The sequence below is a fragment of the Vanacampus margaritifer genome, chromosome 2 (genome assembly GCF_051991255.1).
Source record: "Vanacampus margaritifer isolate UIUO_Vmar chromosome 2, RoL_Vmar_1.0, whole genome shotgun sequence".
Taxonomy (NCBI): Eukaryota; Metazoa; Chordata; class Actinopteri; order Syngnathiformes; family Syngnathidae; genus Vanacampus; species Vanacampus margaritifer.
In genome coordinates, this window is record NC_135433.1 from 1,647,501 (window position 1) to 1,669,435 (window position 21,935).

The window sequence follows — 21,935 nt, forward strand, 5'->3', positions numbered from 1 at the left end:
GTTTCATCATTATTCACAAACCAGTTTAAATCAGTGGGTAAAAGCGCTTGTTGCAACATAACCCTGGTTGATCTCTTATACTCTGCCGCCGTTTTTTGGGCATAACTACCATTGGTTTAAGCGACCTCTTCAGGTCAGAGGCTGCATCAAAGCCTTCTGTATGTTCTAGCACAACAAAAAAAAACATCAATACATTTTTGGACCATGGCAATATTTTAAATAGAACGTTTTTATACGTTTTTTGGGAGCAAATGAGTCATAACTATATTTGGAGTTTCAAAAAAAGGTTTCAAGATAGGTAGGGTTGTTCCGATGTGTGTTTATGCTTCCGATTCCGATACGATCATCCATGATTGAGATCGGCCCATTCCGATACTGATCACATGGATTAGCTGCACTTTTTTCAAATTTAGAACTGCTCACAATTATTTATTGGTAATTGATTTCTTTAAAATTGTTTGATGAATCCAGGGCTTAAAGTGCCGGATTTCCGGCATAAGAGCCAATCACAAGCAGAGCAGGGCTGTTCTTGTATTGAAACAGCGCAATGACAAATCCAGCAAACTAAAAAGTTGACATTGTGGGTAATATTTGACACGTCTGTAAAAGAGAGAAGGCCAACTTCAAAATAAACCTTCCCGTACCAAGTAATATGTGGAGCGCAATACTAAGGAACACTTTTATTTTGAAGTTTTTCCCAGGAGCGTTTTGCCTGTCCCGGTGCGACGGATGACTTGACTTGTCTTGTGGAATGTGTCTGTCGTTCACGTGACCAAAGTCAACAAAACAACGTTGTCCTAAAATCACGTTCGATCGCCAATTAAGGGCACTAAAAGGAGACCTAATTACGCTGACATTGTATTGCACGGTGCCTGTTGCCAGTGTTTATCGCGTCTACAGTGTTGGCATGCTAACGGCGCTAGTGGCTGCGGCTAGAGCCATCGGTCTTCTTTTCAAAGGCAGTCTAATCGACGTGATGATTTGCATACTTTGTTGCTGACAGCCGGACACAGTTGCCGTTCCTGATAAATAAACCGGGCTCACTCAATTGTGCAAAAATCGGCAAAATCACAACTGTGGTTCTGGCGTCACTTTGTCTCACAGACAAAAAAAACGACTCAACTCGGAATTCCATTTCATACAAAGTGCTGTGCATGGAGTAAAAATCAATTTATGGGATAAAGACAGGTACAACAAAAATAACACCAAACAAATTAATAAATATCATAAGAGGGTAAATGAATAAGTAAATAAAATAACACAAGTAGGTAAGTAAATACAATAAATAATAAATGAATATCAAAATACAGCAGGCGCCATAAAACATTGAAACAATGAGTCGCATGCAGAGTCAAACGCCAAAGAACAAAGATGTGTTTTAAGAGTGGGTAGAGAGGGAGGTTGCCTAATATTTAACAGAAGGTCGTTCCAAAATCCATGGGGAGAGATTTGTCTAAAATCTCCCAAACTTTCTAGAGAGGAAAATAATTCAAATTCAAGCAAAAAAAAAAAGTTAATTATCTAGGAAGTTGGTCGATCAATAGTAAGTGGAAATATATTTTTAATGTCTTCTGTATTGATAATTGTTCTTTCACCAAGCAAAAATATTATTTTCATCCAAATACTTGACTATTCAATTGAATTAGGATTAGAATTAGCTGCAGCACGAGAAGGGACTGCAACCCGCAGTGCTAAACTGTACGTCTACATAAGATAAATGGATAACGAAAGACATGAGCTGACACTTGGGGAGGACTGGCCATCGGGAATTTCAGGAGTTTCCCAAATGGCCAGACCGTCCACAGCGACAAATCCAATAGTAATGGCTTGATGTCTGTCCAAAAATGAATCGGCACATTGCACACTGCACCACCGCTCCCCGAAAAAAGTTCAGGCTCAGGATTTTTTGGATGTGGTTGGCGATGAAAGTCTTTGAACGACATGTGCCGATCGCATATTTTTTCATGGATATTGACTGATCATAATTGGAACACCGCTAGTGTTAGGGTTTCAGCCACAATACCTTTATTGTCATTGTACCACAAGTGAAGGTGCAATGAAATCGACAGTTGCAACCCGTCCAAACTGAACGGGAAGCCTGACGGTTCACCCAAAGCAGCGCCCCTATTTCAAATTGGGATTTCAAGACTTAAGGATTAAGGTTTCAAGTTACCTTTATTATTCAAATACACAAGATCAAAGCAAATTTCTTGCGACAAAGGTCCCATCCTGACAAGACTTATGAGCGCCCCCAGTGGCTGCAAAGGGGTCCTCACAAATTCTCCTTCTAGCTTTGATTTAAAATCTTGTTTTGTATGCAAACACATTGACATTTTCAACCATTTGCCTTGACTAAAAATAATATTGTTCTCCCGCTGCCGAGAAAACATTTTAACATTAAGAATTCCCTTTGTGCTCGAGTCGCAAAAAAAGTGCTCTTTGAGACACTTATGAATTTAGATGAAAATAACTAAAAAGTCATTTGCCTCCGGCTGCTTTGGAAATACATTTTGCCTTCAGGCCTCTTTCTCTCATCATCGTCGTGTTTTTATTTTTTTCCCCTTCTTTTCAATATTCTAAGAATGAAAACTTGTTTTACGAGTCACGGCGACAATCTGTCGACCGTGATGGACGTGTCAACGTGTGGAGGGACGAGACGGACACACGGACTCTGTGAACTGTTTTGCTCCAATTTAAGGGTGAGGAAGACGCAAGCATGCAGGCAGGAGGTGCCTTGACGGGACTGAAATGAGATAACAAAAGCGTGCGGGGGTGGAGGAAGGACGAATGACAAGTAGGGGGTGCACACGGGGGGGCGGGTTAGGCGGGTTAAGTGCACGTTGCAGGCAAGGAAAAAAACAGAGGTAGGAAGATGACAGGAGGAGGAGGAGAGGATGCTACAGGACGGAGACGGGAGGAAATGAGACACGCAGGAATGGAAAAAGACTCTCCGGCTGCTTGAGTGCCGACGAGAGCGAGGAGGACGGATCCGATTTGTTGTCGACTTGCTACTTGCTGCAAGTCAGACTTCAGCTTTAAAATTTGGGTCTTAAGCCACGAATTGGAACTCAACTAGGTTTCAAAGAAGGTTTTCAAGCATGTGTTGTGATTCAAATTAGGGTTTCAAGCAAAAGTTAGGGTTCCAAAATCAAGTTAAAAGCCAGAGTTTGTTTTAAGGATGAGTGAAAACCAATACCAGGTATCATGGACACGATGGGCAGACGGGTACAAGGTAGGGATCAAGACAGGGCCAAAAGTAGGGTAAGACAGGGTTGGGGTTCAAATTTGCTTTCAAAGAAGGGTTTCGAGTGAAGATTCAAATTTCAACGTAAGATTTTCCATTATATGGTTTTAAAGTAGAGTTTCAAGCCTTGGTTTGGTTTTCAAATTAAGGTTTAAAGCTAAAGTTGAACTTCAAGAGTTAGTGGTTCAAACAAGTGTTTCAAGTCTGGATTCAGGTTTTAATTTGAGGTTTCAAGCCAGGTTTAAGGTTTCAAAGCAGGGTTTCAAAACAGGGTTCAGGTTGCAAATTTTTGAATCGAGTCAGAGTTATGGTTTTAAAGTAGGAGTTCAAGCCAGAGTTAAGGGTTTAAAGTCAGGGTTCCAGTTTTGAGCCTAGCTTTAGTTTTCAAATAAATGTGTGGGTTCCATTTTTAAATTAGTTTTTAAAGCCTGGGTTTTAAGTTTCAAATTAGGCTTTCCAACCAGAGGTATTTTTTTTTTAATAGGGTTTCAAGCCATAGTTCCAGTTTCAAAGTAGGGTCTTAAGCCATGGTAAGGAATTGAAGTTCATTTACAAAGTAGATTTTCAAGCCCAAGTTTGGTTCTCAAGTGAGGGTTTCAATCTTAATTTAAAGGTTTTTCAGCCTGGGTTAGAATTTTCAAATAGTTTTCAAAGTTGGGTTGAGTTAGGGGTTCGAATTAGATGTGAAATGAAGATTTCATCAGTCAGTCCCAGTTGTGATTGACAACAAAAACACAGGAAAACTGCGAGCAGTCAAACACGACCAAATTGAAACACAAACAAGTCCCAGTCCCGACCCGCATGTGTTTTCCCATCCAGGCGAGCGTTTGATGGGGCGGCGCTTTTCATCGGGGGGGCGTGGTCTCGGCCGCCAGCACGCAACAGGAAGCAGCTGTTGTGCTGAGTTGGCGTAGCCGCCGCAGCGAACCGAGTGCTTACATAATAGCATGGGGAGGGAGAGAAGGGGGGCGAGTAGGGGGGGGGGGGGGGCGGTTACCACAAGCCCCTCCAGATGCAGCGCAGCTGCCGCCTCCGTCACCCCCTGACCTGATTTTTCGTTTTCTTTTTTTTTTTTACGTTGTGACGGCAAACGAGGCGAATCAAAGTTCGTATGGAAAGCGGAGATCAAGTAAACACGATGGCGATGTGGTTGGCGAGTATGCCTTGCAATCATAAAGTTCCAAGTTTGAATCTTGTTGCTTGCGGACATAGTACTTTAGCATTGATTCATCATTTTACCTCTCGAGATCGCGCCAAAATATGATGTTTAACAAAAACAAAACTAAGCAAAAAATTTAAATGAATCTTAAAATTGAACATTTTAAATATTAGATGGCACATTAGTTTATTAAATTGTAAATGATACTGTAATAAATGATGGATTAATAAACCACAGTTTAGGTTTCAACGTAAGACTTTGAGCTAGGGTTGAGGTTCAAGTTTGGTTTCAAATCAAGTTTCAAATGAGGGTTTCAAGCCAGGGTTAGGGTTTCAAAGATTGTTCATTTCAGTATTAGGAGTTAGATTCAGGTTCCTAAATAGGTTTTAAATTCAGGCATGAGGTTTGAAAGTAGCAAGAGTTAAGGTTCAATTTAGATTTCAAATGAGGTTTTCAGCTCACGGTTCATATTTCAAAGTAGGGTTTCAAGCCCGGGTTTGCATTTCAAAGAGTTCTAATTTTAGTGTTAGGAATCTTAATTACGTTACAAAATACGCCCCGAGATGTCAAAGTAGGGTTTCAAGACTGGCATAGAGTCAGGTTTCAAATTATGAGTTCATGTTTCAGGTGAGGATTTCAAACCAGGGCTTCAAATTACGGTATCAAGCTCAAGTCAGAGTTAGGGATTCAAGTTAGGGTTTAGGGTTTCAAAGTGTTTTAATCTAGAATTGGGGGTCTTGAGTTTCCAAGTCAGTTTTGAAATCAGGGTTCAGGTTTCAAAGTAGCCAGAATAAAGGTTCAATTGGTTTGAAATTAGGCTTTCAGGTCAGGGTTCAGGTTTCAAACCAAGGTAATGGTTTCAAAGGAAGTTTCAAGACAGGCTTTGAGGTGTTTACAGTACAGATGCAAAATATTCATGTCAATGACACACGCACACGTACGCACACACACACACACACACACACACGCACACACACACACACACACACACACACACACTCGCACGCAGATGAGTCAGACCCAGCTGCTATGTGTTTCTGTGCTCCCGTTTTTTACTTTATTTATTCCTCGTGTGTGTGTGGGTGGGTGGGGCTTTGTTTAAATATTAACCTGCGCACGTAAAATAAATCTTTAACATCATGAAAAATTTACACTTTGTGCAAACGAGATTAAAAGACGCCCCCGGGGAGGTTTGCTTTGTTTTTTTTCCTCTCTCTCTTTTGCGCTCTCGCTTGCTTGCTCTAAAGAATCTCTGAACACAAGAAACAAGAAGAAGAAAATGAAAACTTTCAAGGGCACAAGTCAACATTGCACGCACGCACACACACACACGAGAAATATGCTGAAGGGTGTGTGTCTCTTCCAGATGCTGAATGTGGAAACTTGTATTTTTTATTTTTTTTTTATTATTATTTATTGTTTACATAATTTTGTTGTTAAGCCACCACGGTGGAAATTTTGTGTTGTTTTGTGACATTTACTGCACTTGATTGAGGAAAAAAAAAAAAAAAAAAGAACAGTTGACATCAGTAAATTAATTTGAATTTAATGCGACTGCCTCGGAATTGTTCCGGGGCAATCCTCGCCTTGTGTTCCAAATTAGGGGTTCATGCCAGGGGTAGGATTTCAAGCTAGGATTTTGCTTTTTAAATGACAATAAGGGTTTAAATGATGGTTTCAGGCCAAGGTTTAGGTTTTAAATGAGAATTTCAAGCTCTCGTTTTCATGCGATGGGTCGGGTTTGAAACGGGGGTTTCAAACTAGTCTTAGAGCTTCAAATTGGAGTTTCAATCTCGGGTTAGGGTTTCAAATGACCATTTGAGTCCAAGGTTCAGGTTTAAAATCAGAATTTTAGGACGGTTTTTGAGTTTCAACCAATTGTTAGGGGAAAGAGAATCAAATTAGGGTTTGAAATTAACATTTCAGGCCTTGCTTAGGGTGTCAAACAAGGGTTTGGGTTTGAAACTTGGCTTTGAGCTCAGGATTGTTAATGTTTTAAGCCTGGGTTAGGGTTTTAAATTGGGGTTTCAAGGTAGGCTTTGGGTTTAAGGTTTCAAGGCTCAGGGTTTCAGCCAATTCAAGTTTCAAGCTCTCAAGCCTGGCTTTGGGTTTCAAAGTAGAGTTTTCAACCAAAATGAAACAAATATGCAGGTTTTAGGCCTGACTTTTTGTGGCTTTAAATGTTTAGTGCTTTCTGTCTTGTTTTTCGATCCAAATTGATTGCCAGCTGCTGCGCATGATATTTGTCACACAGTTAACATTTTCTTGATGGTGTGAATATTTGGGACTTGAGTGTTGTTGTGGCGAGGTTGAAAGAGCTCACATGGAAAGAAAGTCAACGGATGGCCTTAAAAAGGGGGGTTCGTCCTCTTCCTGATTGGATCAATCGGCTCGCGTGTGCTTCTTGTCAAACGTCCTGAAATTGTCTGTTTGCGTCTCACGCAACCCTCCATGCTCTTTTTTTTTTTTGTCAAACGTCGCAAACGGACGTACTCAAGGACATCGCACCAATCATCAAGATCAAGTCCAGAAAAAGTTGTTTCATACTTGCCATCGGCTCCAAATATCACGGACAAAAGTTTAGGGTGACGCCGAAAAACAGGAACTTTTTAACAATCCAATAAAACCGAGAGTGATGGAAGAAAAATATTGTATTCGTAGTAATTGAAACTTTAAAACATGCCATTTAAGAAACAATGTTGGAATTTTCATTTGATTAAATTTTTTTAATGACGTCCTGTAGATAGGGATGTAACGATAACGGCAATGTTGTGATATTGCAATATTAACTCTTTGACTGCCAGACGTTTTCAGAAAAGGGATGCTGTCAGTGCCAGCCGATTTAAGCATTTTGACTGATCTTTCAAGGTCCACAGAAAAATGTGTTTGGACTATGGAAACACACATACTACCAAATGAAAGATTGGACTCTCATCTTTCATCAGAAAAAATAACGTTTGTTTCTACCTTATTCCGTTTTTCAGTAATCAACAATAAAAAATGGTTAGTTTCACCCAAATGCTCTGTTTTGAAACAAAATACGGAGAAATCAAGATTTTTGTGAAACGATGTTATTTCATGCACTCGTCTACCTCGGAGTCACCATCATCATCGTCGTCGTCATTAATGTGCTCTTTAGCACTGGTTGATGCTTTTCGTCTTTGAAAAAAATGCTCAAGCGTGAGCTGCTTGCAACCGGTCGCCATTATGGCTTCCTCAGCCATTGTCCCCTCAACACTCTAGCTCCGCCTCACGTCTTCTACTGACGCCTAATCTTGTCCAAAGAGAGTCATCACTGCCATCTAGTGCCCAAAAATAGGCATTTTACTAACTAGATCTGCTTGATACTTTCAGCACAGCTGACCAAGGCTTTCCTCCACCCAAAAAAAACAAAAAAACATAGAGAACGTATTTTAACGTCTTTGGCAGTCGTAGGGTTTTACTAAACGCTATTTAACGTTTTTGGCAGTCAAAGAGTTAAAACTGCCACAATATCATCATCGTCATGATACGATAAGCAACTCATCTGTTCAAAAAGTCAGGTTGATTTCCATTTGTGCAGTTCTGGCTTCCTTGGATTGGATTGTTAAAAAGTTCCCATTTTTGGGTCACCCTGTATTTGGACAGCACTGGATGAAAACCGAAACAATTTTAACGCTGATGATGCTCACTAAGCATGAATATAAACCTATAAATAGTGAGGTGACGTCAAGAGGATGCTTTGAACTTTCAGGCAACTTTTTGCGACAAATTGCCGTTCGAGCTCCAAATTTGTCAGCTTTTATGGCATCTGAAGTTGAAGGTAGTGCGGGGGAGTCGCTACTGCTCAACGTCACCCCCTTGCAGCCTCTCAAGCAATGCCACACATTCCAAGTCTATTGAATGCTGTTCCTTTCCAGGTAAATGAAAGCAAGGATCCTCTGGGGTGCGATGGCGGTCGAGATGGCGGTCGCGATGCATCACGCCGTCGTCATTAACCAGCACATTTAGGAGCTTAATTGGCAGATTAGCCCGCAGGCTAAGCTGCTTTCACGCTGAGTTAATACAAAAGTTACTTGTCCCGTCCTGATGATGGCGGGAGTGGCGGGGGGGCCGTGATGTGGGGACGGGGACAAGTCGGGAATGTTTGATGGTAGGCAAAGTTTGTCCATTAGGACGGAAAGTCATTCCGAGTTGATCCAACCAACTTTTGACTGCGCTTTGCTCAAATAAGATCCAAATCAAGAGAAGTCGGCGTAACAGGCCAAAGCCCTGAACCTCAATCCGGCCTTACCAACGTACTCGCTCAGTGGCTTAGAGGTAGAGTGTCTGCCCTGAGACTGGGAGGTCGTGGGTTCAATCCCCACCGGGTCATACCAAAGACTGTAAAAATGGGACCTATTTGCCTCCCTGCTTGACACTCGGCATTAAGGGTTAGAATTGGGGGGGTTAGATCACCAAATGATTCCCGAGCGTGGATCCTGCTGCTGCTCACCGCTCCCTCAGGGGATGGGTCAAATTTGGAGAAAGAATTTACCCCCCTTATATGGATGTGACGATCAGTGGCACTTTATGGTGCTCTCACTCCTAGGACTACATACCGAGCCTGTGGGCATGCAGTGAGACATTGGGATTTCCTAGGAACAGTGTTGGGAACGTTACTTTAAAAAAGTAATTAGTTACTCATTACTTGCTTAAGAAAAAGTAACTGAATTACTTCATAATAAAAGTAACTTGTTACCAGGCAAAGTAACTATTTTCACTACTTTTTAAAATATTTTTTTATATATCTTTTAATTTGGATTATTATTATTTTTATTTTTTTTTACAAGGAATTCAAATTATGTCCAGGCTACATAGGGTGTTTTTTGTTTGTTTGTGTGAATATTTACGTCACACAAATGCGACAGATACCATATACTGTATGTTCTACCATTGCCATTTACTACAACAATCATAATAATAATAAAAATAAATACTGAATATATGGTGATTTGTGGCACATATGTCACCTGTATGTAATTCGTGGACAGTCAAAGCACAGGCGGTTCAGAGAAATACAATTGTTGGCGCTATTAATTACACTCGGCAAGTGTGTCGCTATGTGACATCATCTTATCTCTTTAATGGTACTTCTGGAGTCGCGATGTCCCGTAGTGGTTCCTGATGGAACAGAATTGTCAACAAATCGCTCCACAGGCTGCCGGTTTTCAACAGATCTCTACTGTTATTTGGATCTGCGTCAGTCTTGTCAAAAATGGTCGAATCCCGAATGAGAGTTCCGGGCGAGGGACGTGAACTTGCTAAAATGCTAACATGGTGTTCATTGTGAGGGAAGACACGTCGTGAGCCGCTTCCCGCGGCGTCGCCAAAATAAAAGTCACTGCAAAGTCCAGCTGTCAAAGACACCTTTCTTGTGACGAGATGCGACAAGAGCAGTGCCTCTACCTGCGCGCAAAAAAACATTATCATGAAAAGACTTAGCGAAACCTACTGTAAGCTTACTTGCAGCCTTGAAACTCATAAATACATTGGAACGCAATGCATTTCGTATACAATAACTGCGTTTCAAATATGGGAATTAATCCATTTATGACAAAAGAACTGAGTTTCCTAACGCCGTTATTCCCAAAACTGCCTCGGAACGGGGTACAGGTGATTATTTGTATTTTGTAGTGTTTCAGAAGTGTGTATCAAACTGGAAGGCCTTTGCACTAACACATTCACTGTTTGACTGGATTTTGACTGATTCTGCAAGGCACACAGAATGTTATATTGCTATAAAAACATGGAAGCTACCAAAAGAAACATTAGAGTCTCTTCTAAAAGTATATTTATATTTTTTTCCGTTTTGAGCAATTATAATTAGAATATAGCTAAGTTTCATCATTATTTCATAAATCTATTTAGAAATGTGAGTAAAAGAGATTTTTTTTTTTTCAAAATAGCCCTGGTTCATCTCTTTTGCTCTGCTGCCACCTGCTTGCCATTTGTGTAATATCTACCATTTCTTCAACTGTTCTTTGCAGTTGAGAGTCTGCATCAAAGTCGTCTGTATGCTCTAGTATGAAAAAAAAAACATAAAAGACCTATAGATACGTCTTTGGGACGCTTAAAACAAAAAAAAAGTACGTATTTATAAGTTTTGGTGAGCAAATGAGTTAATCTATCGATTATTCAATTGATTAATCGACTAATCTGATTCATTTCAATTTTGCATCGAAGTGTATTACAAAAGCATTTTTTTCCTAATTACTGTTTATTAACCAGTGATTGGTGTTTTTTCGTACTTCGTATTTATTTGTATAGTGATTTAAAAAAAAATGGGGATTGATGTTGTACTATGTTACCGATTCTGTCATTGTTTTCCAAAGCAAAAAAGAAAAGAAAAGAGATGTTTGTATTTATTTATTTTTAACATAGAAGATAATCCGTCTCCTTTCATGAAGGACTGCAGAAGTCAGTGATTAATTACCGTTATGCTGAAATCAGAGGATTTGGACAATTTTAAATAAAAAATGGCTCCAAATGATAGGATTAATTTGATAATCGATTATTTATCGATTAATCAATTAACTTTGACCGCTCTACCCGAACTTTAACCTCTAGCTCTATCAAGGCTATACGAGTCCTGCGTTGTCGAACAAAGTCGTAGTGACTTCCTTAAACCATTAGATTAAACTCAAACCTGTATGATAATTCATGGAGATTTTTAGCACATATTTTAGAAATATTTTATCCCATGCAACATTTTATTTACATTCTAAAAACAGTTGGGTCAAAAATGGACCGATCCTCTACTTGGGTAAATTTGACTCAACTTTGAGTCAATAAATGGGTCTTTTAGTGTAAAACAACTCATATATGTTGGTCAGATCCTTTACTTGGGTCATTTTGTCTAAAACAACCCAAAAAGTTCAAGTTTTAAAGTGGATTGTCTATTTTTGATCCATAATTGGGTTACCTTTGACCCAACAGTTTTTAGAGTGCACCATTTATTTGTTACAATCAAATATGTTTGTATCGTGCTCTAATCATGAAATTCAGGGTTGGAAGTCGTGTAATGTCAAATTGAATTTGATGCGGATCTAATTCAGATTGAAACGAGTCTGCGGGATTGAGTTTGCCAGGCAGGCTGTCTGCACTCGAGCAGCACATTTAAACATCTCATCTGGCCTTCAGTGTTCTCATCGGCGCTCGTGACAAAACGTTGTCACTTTTTTTTTTTTTTTTCTCTTTTCAGCTTTCAAACCAGCGGCTTCCCGAGCGCGGCCGCATTTCATCCGGCAAAGAAAGCCTCCCAAAGTGGATGAAAATGAAAAATGAAATGGGGGGAGCGTGCGAGCGCGCGCGCGCGTGCGTGTGCGTCGGGAGGCAGCGGGCCGTGCGACGTCCTCCCGACGGCTCGCTGGCTGCTCGCGACGAGAGCAGAATGTGAAAAGAAAAAGCCACTTTAGCGAGCGTTATTGTGCGCGCACAAAGAGAAACGTTTTGTTGCTGCCGCTGTTGTTGTTTTTGGAACAAAAGTCACGTCGCCGATGAGATGAATGCAAATCAAATGCGTACAGTTTTTGTTTTTGCTGTGTTTATTAAAAATCGACTTTGCTTTGTCAGACACTTGATTGGGATTCTTGCTACAAGACTTTTTGTTGTCATCGTTATTGTTTGTTTCATTTGGGATGCAGCAGATGTGGGTGACGCTTTGTCATACTCCAAAAATTACAACATTTTGCAGGTGTTTTTTTTTTTTTTTTTTAGAGGTGGTAGTGGAAACTTACATTTGGTTCCGCAAAATTTGCTTCTGGAACGCCCTCTGGAAGATGCTTTACTGCATAAAAGAGGACATTTGTAACTGCTCATTACGATTTTGAAAATGTCACCCACCAAAGCCAGTGTCGTCACTTAGCAACATGAAATTTGGTGGACACAAAAATGTCTCAGAAAACTGCTATGTAAAAGGCATACAAAATCTGCCGTTTTTGGTTTGATTGGGCCATTTTAGGGGCATTTTGTATGACACTGGGGAACAATTACAAAAATCGAAATTCTGCTATCAATTTTTTGATGCTGATTGAAACTAAAATTGATATGCTGATTGCAAATTTGCCGGCGGGTCCTAGCAGGTTTTTTTTTTCACTTCAGATAGGTTAAGCAAAATTCCCCTGATAAGTTGTAGTAAGACGGTAGTAAGAAGAGTTGATTGGCCAGTACTATCAATACCTGCAAAGAGGATAAAGATGATTATTTAGTCCATTATTTTCATGCATCATACTCTTAAATATGCTGGGTCAAAAACAAACCAATTTGCGTCAAAAATTGAACCGACCCAATTCTCTAGGTTTTTTTTTTTTTTTACAGAATAATTTTTTTTTGTTTTGTGCAAAACAATCCAAAGCTGGGTAAAATTGACTGAAATTACTGTCGCCCAATTTTTTAAGAAAGAGAAATCTGAGATAATTTTTGGATTCCGCACCTAGAAATCATTTAAAGACAAGTGTCACACAAAACTCAACAAAAATTGTGTTGCCCAGTGTGATGGAAAAAAAAATTCAACCCACAAAGAACCAGCAACGTGAAATTTGGTAGACATGTCCATCATGGCTCACAAAAAAAGGCTCAAAAACTACAATGAAGAGGAACACAAAGTTGATAGCCCAACCACGCAGCAACATGAAATTTGGTAGTCATGTTTAACTCTTTGACTGCCAGACGTTTTCAGAAAAGGGATGCCGTGGGTGCCAGCCGATTTAAGCATTTTGACTGATCTTTCAAGGTCCACAGAAAATTATGTGTTTGGACTATGGAAACACACGTACTACCAAATGAAAGATTGGACTCTCATCTTTCATCAGAAAAAAAAGTTTGTTTCTACCTTATTCCGTCTTTCAGTAATCAACAATAGAAAATGGTTAGTTTCACCTCTGTTTTGAAACAAACGTCTTTTAACGTCTTTGGCACTCCTCCATAGGATTTTACTAAACGTTATTTAACGTTTTTGGCAGTCAAAGAGCTATCATGAGTAGACCCATAAAAATGTCTCAGGAAAAAGAAATCAGCAACAATTTTCCGAAACTTTCAGTGTAGAAGATACAGAAAGTCTTCCATTTCGGTTCAAATCAGATCTTTCAGGCTCATTTTGTCCCTCAAAAGCAAAAGTGTCCGAGGGATTTTGTCCAGTTGTGAATTGCCAATCGTCGTTGCATGTGAGCGCAGTTTAGTGAGGAGATCTGATGGCTCACAATGAAACACAAAACCTGTAATAACCCCACTCATCTATTTTGTTGGAAAATTGTCCATTGTGAACTTTGCCTGGTATGTCCGGCATGAGAAAAGACATCAAAACATTTCTTTCGGCGATGCCATTTTGGACATTTCAAAGGCTCCTGCAAAATACAAGCTTGCCCTAGAAATGTTGTCCGCTTGCTACCAAATTTCGAGGCACATGTACGAGACAGATGGACGACACTAAATTGCAAGGCATTTGCGTTTTTGTTATTACGTGTTGGCGGAGCAGATCATCACAATTTAATGACTCGTCGTAAAACACAAAGCTATAGAAATTGAGCGCCCGAAGCTAGTGTCACGTAGCAATAGGAAATTTGCTATCAACGTCGATCACGAGTAGACCCGCCCAAAAATCTCAAGCAGCCATGCTGTGGAGAAAAAAAGAAAAAAAAGTCTGCCATTTTAGATTGAAACCACCATTGTAGCCAGGAGCTACCAAATTGTGTGTGTGTTTATATAACTCTAATAATAACAGGGAGGGTGCGAGTGCAGTTTATGCAGTGACACGTGTACAAGAATGCATGTTGACACGAATAGACAGCGTGTGTCTGCGCTACAGTAAGTGCATGTGCTTACGTTCGTGTGACATGCGTGTCTGCAAGTGTAGGCTTGCGTTGGTTCACTTGTTACCTGAGAAATGAATACGATTGGTCCTCGCGGTCTCTTGCACAGTAAAAAATGAACAGAATGACTAGCATAATCCACACAGTCCGAAAGAAAAAATGGCGCATGGTGCTCGTTTACCTGCTAGGGAGCTAGCTAGCATCAGGGGCTAAAGCAGGTACAATGAGCACTATGGGCGCTAGCTAGGGAGCTGACTAGCTAGCATGTGGGGCTAAAGCCAAACTGTGGTAGGGTTTTTACATTACTGATGCTAGCTAGCTAGATCCCTCCCATTGTACTCGTTTACCCGCTAGGGAGCTATCTAGCATCAGGGGCTAAAGCAGGTAAACGAGCGCCATGGGAGCTAGCTAGGGAGATGGCTAGCTAGCATGTGGGGCTAAAGCCAAACTGTGGAAGGGTTTTTACATTACTGATGCTAGCTTGCTAGAACCCTCCCATTGTACTCGTTTACCCGCTAGGGAGCTAGCTCACATCAGGGGCTAAAGCAGGTAAACGAGCGCCATGGGAGCTAGCTAGGGAGCTGGCTAGCTTGCATGTGGGGCTAAAGCCAAACTGTGGAAGGGTTTTTATATTACTGATGCTAGCTTGCTAGAACCCTCCCATTGTACTCGTTTACCCGCTAGGGAGCTATCTAGCATCAGGGGCTAAAGCAGGTAAATGAGCGCCATGGGAGCTAGCTAGGGAGCTGGCTAGCTAGCATGTGGGGCTAAAGCCAAACTGTGGAAGGGTTTTTACATTACTGATGCTAGCTTGCTAGAACCCTCCCATTGTACTCGTTTACCCGCTAGGGAGCTAGCTAGCATCAGGGGCTAAAGCAGGTAAACGAGCGCCATGGGAGCTAGCTAGGGAGCTGGCTAGCTAGCATGTGGGGCTAAAGCCAAACTGTGGCAGGGTTTTTACTTTCTGTCTCTCTGTTGCCAATTATAGCAACCACCTTGCACAAGAGAAATAACCAAAAGGACGAGAAATAAGAAAGTATAAAATGAAGAAATGTGCGATCAATGTTGCGAATCATATGACGAATGTGATCACACCCTTTTTGTCATGACAGCCGCCACCTTGCACAACAGCAATAAATTGAAGGAATCGGAATAATCCACACTCACTCACTCTCTCTCTCACACACACACACACACACACACACACACACACAAACACACACATTAGCCTCTAACCTACTTTGTTGCACTTCATTCCGCTCTTATTGTGTTGATAGGCACCCAGCTGTGTAATTACAGAGGCGTAAATGGCAGCTATGCTGCACAAATGTCAGCAGTGCACATGTCAAACAAGCCCAATATGTGTGTGTGTGTGTGTGTGTGTGTTTGCATCAGGCATCTTTTATTGGCCCAGCTTGCATATATACATACCTGAATTATTAATTTTATATATTTATACATATTATTGCATACATTCATAAACTGGTGCGTGTATGTGTGTGTGTGTGTGTGTGTGTGTGTGTGTGTGTGTGTGTGTGTGTGTGTGTGTGTGCGTGCGTGCAATAGCTGCTGCGCAAGTGTCGGCTTGTGTGTTTTTTTTCCAGTGTGCCTCAATGCTGCCTTTGTTCTTCAGTCAAAATACACACATTTACCTGAAATAGTTCTTACACACACACACACACGTATACACACACACTTACTGCCGACAACGTCGGGACTTGTCGAGCAATCCGAGATTGCGACAACGCTGCCAAGCATGCGACAAAACCTGTCTGGACGCGCGCACACACAATGACAATCATTGTTTGTTGATGTGAACCTGAAACGTTTTTGTGGACGTTCGTTCATGCATGTTTGAGTAACTGACGTTAGGGTGTTTGTTTTTTGACATTTTTGAGAGAGAAAAATACATAATCAATAACAAGTTGCTTGTAACGGTGGAATTGACAAAGATCCGCCATGTTCACGAGTTCCCGCATTCCATTGATACACGCTGATCTCATCTAAAACAGACCCGATGCTGACATCTGCTGCTCATAGTTTATGTATGTATATATTACTGATCAATTCAGAACCGATCAAGACTTTTCTCCGCCTATTCCCATGTAAAAGAAAAGAAAAGAAAAAGTTAACGTAAATTTCCGTCGCTGGCACTCCTCGGTAGGATTTCCGTAAATGAAATTTCACGCACGTTTACGTATGGTATAAACATAGCTTGTAGAAAGTCACTATTAGGAGAAAAGATGACACAGTTTGTGATGTAAATGGCAAACGCGTAAAAAAAGAAAGAAAAAAAGCCACTGTCGTTCACCTTGATCTGCGTTTAACAAGATTAATAGTTTGTCGTCTACGAAAAACAATCTCTTTTTTTGTTCTTATTTGTGTATTTCTTGGGCTGAAAACAAAAAAAAAATGATTAGTCTTTTTTAAAACTGTGTTCTGACTGATGAGCAACATAAAGTCTGAAAACACTAAAAGCTCAAAGTTTCTGGCTGTCCGTTGGCGGTCGCTCTAAGTGCTTCAACGTCCATCTCGGTGACGTCTAAATGGAGCCCATCGCATCCCTCAACCTTTTACTGACGGCCGCTTCCTCCATTAATTCCCAATCAATAATGCAAAAAAAACAAAAAAAAGTCCATCCGTGTTGTTTACTAATGCTCCCTGAGAGCTAATGAGTCATGCTAATTGCCTCGTCATCGCCAACGACGCCTGCACGAGACACAAATGGACATGTTCTTTTGTTTTTCAACAACAGCATGTTTAGCTGTTAGCGTAGCATCATGACTGTCGCAAAGTCCTTTGAACTTGACCACAAACTCAAGGAACAAGAAACTTTTTGCCCTCTACCGTCTTTATCTCATTCAGTCATAGTCGTCCAAATCAAACGAGATGTCGTTGTGCTAGCATGGGCACTTTAGAGTGCCTTGTTGTCCACCATGAGTGGACGAATGTCATGGAGAGAAGGCGAGGAGCAAGCTAAAATAAGATTTGAAAAGTCCGACGTGACGTTAAGCGTGTGTGAGCAGAGGTTTCTTGTGGCATGGCTACTTTAGAGCGACTCGTTGTCATCTGTGAGTGCACGCGCATTACGTGGAAGAAAGAGAGAGTGGCTTGATTTGTCTCGGTTGTCATGTGTGGCCGTTTTTCTTTTTTTAATCATTCACGTTAAAATTTCGTGGTTGTAACAAAAAAATATTGTCAAATTTATTTTCACATTTCAGCTATTTTTTTGTGTTATTTACAATGTGTTGTTTAAGGTGTAAAATATAAAATTTTTGTGTGTTCAAATATGTTTAAAAAAAAAAATTATGCTAGCATATACAGAAGGCTTTGATGCAGCCTCTGACCTGAAGAGGTCGCTTAAAGCAATGGTAGTTGTTACAAAAAAACGGCTAACAGGGGGCAGCAGAGTATAAGAGATCAAGAGATTTGGTAGGTTTAATGTGCTTTTTTTTATAGCAATAGAAGACAATATTCTGCGGGCCTTCTAAAATCAGTTAAAATCCAGGAAACCAGCTGGGAGCAAAAAGGGTTGCTTCAGGGAAAATGGCTGCGAGTGAATGAGTTAATAATGTGTTTAAAATAGTATTGTTCCGATACCGTTTTTTGGCTCCCGATACTGATTCCGATACCCAGCTTTGCAGTATCCGGCCGATGCCGATACCATACCGATACCTAAGGTTTTTTTTTTCTCAACATGAACAAGCTGTCCTCCCATTGGTTCTGAGCATTCAAGGGCCAATAGGATATCTTAGCTCGGCATGCAGTGAACATGTCACACATCAGTGAATGTCGTGCATGATGCTGCATCCAAAGTCCAATATTAGCCTCAGAATGAATGGTATCGGCACGTTACTTGTTAGTACTCACCAATACCGATACCACTGTTTTAATGCAGTATCTGGGCCTCTGCCGATACCAGTATCGCTATCGGAACAACGCTAGTTTAAAATAAAACAAAAGTTGTAATTTGTTCTTTCTATAAGCAAATGGGAAAAGCGCATTTAAAACCTGGAAATCAGATTTTTTTTTTTTGTATGTATCCTCCAAAAAGATAACAGCAAATCACTGTTTTTATTTAAATAAAACTCCTCAACTCACTTCAACATAGTTCCCTTTTCATTGAGATGCCACAAGGTGGCGTCAAAGCACTATGCTTATCTAAATAGTCCTCCCGCAGTTCTCTGCCACTAAGATGCCACAAAACGGCGTCAAATCACTAGTTTGTTTCAATAGCACTCATTTTCATTTCAAAAGTTCATTTTTCATTGAGATGCCACAAGTTGGCGTCAAAGCACTATTTTTGATCTCCATGTCTTCAGATCAATCACTTTCATTTGGGGTTTAACTTTATATTTGGGTTAAAGATAATCCTAATGTCCGGAAGTTTGCAGCGGACGTATGTGTCGAGGTAGACGGCAACTCGTTTTGGAGATGATGTCCTGGAGCGAAACCAGCTCATTTGGCATAATATGCCATAATCGGCCCTAATATGCCATAATATGCGGTAATATGCGATGCGCTACGCCACATTATGTTTATGGCAGCAATAATGTAAGGAGATCCGGCGCGGGAGAAATGAGCTGAGAGACGTTAGCCGCCGCCGCTATCAAAGTGCGCTAATGGCTCCATACTTTCACTCCCACCTCCCCCACGCGGCCTCGTCCAATCGGATCGAAGCGCGTCAGTCCCGATATCGGCGTCGCCATCGGGCACGCGTTTCCTCTTCACGGATTTTGTCATCAGCGCGGCGCTCCGCAGCCGAGGCCCCGGATCCACTGGCGTTCCGACGGCCATCGCAGGCGTGCTTTTCCTGGCGGCGAGGACCCGGTAGAGGCGTCCGGGGAAGGAATGCCAGGAAATGGCGTGAAGCTGCTGCGTGCCCGTGTTTGTACGTGCCTTCATTAGTGCCAAACATCGAAGCACGGAAGCACGCAGCGGCAGACATGGATGGCGAGATCATATGTTTCGCCACCCACAATTCTGGCACAATTCAAACACATTTCCAGGTGGAATCTGAACCCGAGTTTAACCCCCTTAACGCCAAACCGGATGAAAAAAATATGAATCACAATTACTTTGGTAATAATTGAAATCACGATTTATTTGTTGGTACAAAACAAGAACATGTTTAAATGTAAAAAAAAAAGAAAAAAAGAAAGAAGATAACATTCTTTGAAACACTATAATTTTTAGGACTGGGTTTAAATAATTGAATGATCGATATCAAATAAATTTTCCTTTTAGAGCCTGATATCGATTCACAAAACCATGAGTTGATTATTTTAATATCTCTTTTGTGCATAAATTAATCTGAAAATAGAATTTTAAAGGCCAAGTTTTTTTGTATTTTACTGTTTTTTTTTTTTACATTTATTCACATGAATTTAAAAGTATTTTCTTACATTTAGGAAAGAGCTGATTTATTGTACTTTAAGACAATTCAGAATCGTGTTAATTAATATTTATAACAATTGAATTAGAATTGTGAAAATATTTTCATCTCATCCTTGCTGATGCCAATGTTTGTGCAACACTTAAGTTATTATAACACTAAATCATTTAACCAGTTACGTCCTCTGCAATTTTTTTAAGTTTGGAATTTAAGGTTTGTGGGGTTTTTATCATGTCCTTGATATTTACGAAGAAGTGATGTTCCATAATTAATCAATATCGGATTGAAGTGAAGTGAATCGAATTGGAAAAAAATGAAATCAAATCGATTGAGGAAATTCGAATCGATGCCCAGCCCTAATAATTATGCAAGTTCCACAACAAACCAAGTGAGCCCAAATACAGTCAAAGAGACAAAACCAGAGCGAGACAATTTGTGTCCTCGTTATGGAAAGAATGTAGCGGGAACCCCGTGCTGTAACATTAAAACACCTGCGGCTTATATGTGTAGTATTCTCCAAATTTAGCCAGCGCGGCTTATAGTCGGGTGCGTCTTGTAGTCCAGAAATTACTGTACTGATTGTCCCTTTAAAAAATAAAAATATTTAAACAAGTAATCGCATAAAATTTGGCAAATTTCCTTCTTCTTTTTTTTTAAAGGTACATTTTTGGTCAGTCCACAACACGCATGGGTGTCATTTTTACAAATTATTGACCAACCTTGAGTTGAGTTTTAACATCTTTTAGCCTTCACTTGTTAATGAATATCAGGCGTCAAATTCGGAATACATTTGAAGTGATAAGTCGACTTTTATGTGGTCGGCACTGTGACCTCCAGTGGACAAAATGAGCAACAACAGTTTTTTTTTTTTGTGGGGGGGGGGGGGGGGGGGTCATTTAATATGTTCCCCAAGTTTTACACTATTTACTATTGAGAAGCTGAAATTCTGAGCATTGGGTCAATTTTGAATTCAATAAAGTATCTCAGCAATTCATCGGTGATCAAAAATCGATTAGTTGCCGATTAATGGTTGCACGTCGTATGATGAGATTTGAAAATGAGCATGAATGATGGGTTTATTCTGAAAATACACAACTTTTGCATCCATCTTTAAACTTTTTTTTGTTTGTCCATTTTGTGTCCTTGAACACAAACGTTTGCCCAGCCCTCATTGCAAGTCAAAATATTAGGAACAGTACGCATGATGCAGCAACATTGTAAAAGCGCCTTCTTCGCAAAATGTTCCGGTGCCGCTGGCCTCGTCTTGTCCTCATTGGAGCCATCTTGGCCCCGTTTAAGAGGAATTGGCGGAAAGGCAGAGCCGAGCTCTGATGGGGTCGGCGTTGAAATTGATGTTATTGATTCAATTAGTGCAATCTGCCTCAGGTGATGGAGAAAAAGCAAGCAGCGGGGAACATTTGGACATCTTGGCAACGCCTCGGAACATTTTCATGCATTTCATAAGAAACACACCCGCGTGCGCTTGTGTTGTTGGCGGCGCCTGCAGATGAAGACGCGGCGGCGAGCAGGACGACGCCATCATTTCTGACATTTTCCGCAGTTTTATCTGCTGAGCTTTGATCTTTTGTCATTTGCGTGAAATGGCGCCGCCGTAAATTAGGACGTCTTCTGCCAAGGTGGCCGTGCCATCTCATTAGGGGATTTAAATTTCACTTCTTTTTTTGTGTGTGACCTTTTAGACAGACTATTTGAGTTTTTGAGCAAAATGCTTTGCTGGCTAAACAAGAAGTTAAAATGTGTGAGGACGTTATGGAACTGATTTTGTCAATACAGAATTTTGTGGCTGACAAATTGGCAATGTGCTAGCAGTATTTTTTATTTTTTTTTACGAATCCAACCATCTGTGTGGTGATGGTGAGAAAAGGTGACGCAAGGAGTGAATGGCGAACGGCATGTAAAAAGCCGCTGACAAGCAGATGCAATGAAAATAGCAGAGGCCCCAGAATCGAACCCTGTGGAACACCATACGTTACGTTATACTGTACATGTGCATTCATATTGCACATATTTTTTTGCTCTTCATACTACGAACAGACTACAATAATACAATTAAAATAATAACAAAGAAAATAAAACATGATGTCGTACCATCACAAAAGCCACTAAGTCGACCCGTCGGATCCCTGAGACTTGACTCAAAGAAATCCTGGCGTTCAATCAAACCCAGGTTAAGAACCACTCCTCTAGAAACTTCTGTCAAAATCTTCTTAACTCATTGGTTCGCAGCCATGTTCTTTGAAGCAACCCCCTTTGCTCCCAGCTGTTTTACAGGATTTTGACTGATTTTGC

At 40.6% G+C, this 21,935-nt stretch overlaps 1 long non-coding RNA gene across 1 annotated transcript in view; it reads left to right on the plus strand.

Moving 5' to 3' along the window:
• Window positions 1-21,935, plus strand: part of LOC144044418 (uncharacterized) — a 79,972-nt gene that overhangs the window by 34,456 nt on the left and 23,581 nt on the right. The gene's annotated exons all lie outside the window — the stretch shown is intronic.